Genomic DNA, 1,700 nt, shown 5'->3' with positions numbered 1-1,700 from the left:
GCCCCTCTTGCCTCGTCCAGGAACAATTCAACCAGGCAAGTTTCACGTCTGTGAATTCTGCTGTCTTAGTTCAACGAATAGTTTGCTCCTAGTCTCGAAAAAATAGTTTGCTGCTAACTATTTGATGTGTATCCCTTTAATTTTTCCATCATTTGGATAGTTTTATATTAATTGGTCTAGTCGTCTTGCGTTTCAAAAGCCAAGTTATATCCTCTAAAAATCTATCTAGGGAATATGAATCTGGTTACCAGAAACATAAGAAAAGAAAACAAGAATTAGAGGATTTAATTCAATATCGTAAAGGAGTTGTAGATAAATTGATTATAGTTTTATTTTTCTAAGAAAGTAGGCCTCATTTTAGAGTTTGGCACAGGGCCTCGAATTTTGTCGGCCCGGCCCTGGCGATGAGGTGCCAAGGCTTTGAGCAACTCATGGAGGAGATGAAGCAGCTGGTTTTGCAGATACAGAAGGAGAAAGGAACAAACAGTGAGGTATTTTCTTCTTGGCTTAATCGATATTTCCTTCCATTAATTTCCGTCTGATCAGGATCTCCTTGTGTGTGGACGCACGGCATAGAACGTGGAGCTCGTCGTGGAGAGGAGCATGCGGAAGCTGTCGAGCAGCAAGGACCTGCTGGAGGTGCTCCGGGACCGGTGGGCGGCGGACATGGAAGGAGCTGATCTACTTCGGCTGGATCACGGCGTGCCTGCAGCACGACCTCCTGGCCAGCGATGGCGAGGGCGGGACCGCCAAGGGCACGGCGGTGACAGGAGACGACGACGGTGAAACTATCCCGACGGCGGAGGGGCAGCGCAAGAAGGGGATGAAGATGGTGGCGGCCGCCGCGCCGAGCAACGAGGTGAAGCTCTGCAAGACGTCGTCGTGCGGCGCGGCAGAGGAGTCGTGCATGGGGTTGGCGGGCTGCAGGATAGGAATCGGACGGCCGAGATTGCTCCGCAAGCTCAGAGGGTGGGCCAGGGGAAAGGGCCCAAGCAAGAGCAGGAGCCATCGAAGGGCCCAGCAGTGTCCCAAATCTTCTAAAAAAAGCAGTGACTCCTAAATAGTTCATTGATGCTGATTAATTAGCTTGTGATCACGTGAGAATAATGTATGTTTGATCTCAAAAAAATTGTGAGAATAATGTATGTTTGATCTCAAAAAAAATGTGAGAATAACGTATGTTTGAGTCATTTTGCGTTGAAATGTCTAAGAGAGAAAGAGGAGGAAGAAGAGTTAGATGCAGACTGTGGGACCCACCTGTAGTAACGGTCAACTTAACTGTCAAAATATACGGAGTTGACTTTACTGCCACGTGGGTCCTGTATGTCAAAAACATGTTTAAAATCATAAAAACGGTCATCATTTTCACTTGATAGTTTTTTGCCACAAAATTCGGAAAGAGTGTTAGTTTTCGGTCACTTTTGAAAATATGGTAGCTGTGTGGGACACAAACCCAAATTGTGGTAGTTTTTTTCAAATACTCCTAAAAAGGCTTATATTTAGGTACGGAAGGAGTATCAAGCAAGACAGAATATAACACTGAGCAATGTTGGCTGGACCAAAAGGAGGGACTCCACCTTAGCCAAGCTTATTGCAGTCAAGATGAAGTATCTTATGCTTCTTCTGATTTAAATCACAAATCCTAAGACATATATATTTCATTTTCTGAGGTAGTAATTCCAACAACGAGATTATACGGA

The 1,700-nt window shown here is 45.1% G+C and overlaps 1 long non-coding RNA gene across 1 annotated transcript; it reads left to right on the top strand.

The window, feature by feature from the left end:
* Nucleotides 1-370: 370 nt before the first annotated feature.
* On the top strand, nucleotides 371-1,190 carry LOC123100156 (uncharacterized). Its single transcript, XR_006448368.1, has 2 exons — nucleotides 371-491; nucleotides 577-1,190. It is a non-coding gene; the product is annotated as an uncharacterized lncRNA (long non-coding RNA).
* The last annotated feature ends 510 nt before the right edge of the window (nucleotides 1,191-1,700 follow it).

Source organism: Triticum aestivum, chromosome 4D (assembly GCF_018294505.1).
Source record: "Triticum aestivum cultivar Chinese Spring chromosome 4D, IWGSC CS RefSeq v2.1, whole genome shotgun sequence".
Lineage (NCBI taxonomy): Eukaryota > Viridiplantae > Streptophyta > Magnoliopsida > Poales > Poaceae > Triticum > Triticum aestivum.
This window is presented reverse-complemented; position numbering and strand designations above follow the sequence as displayed.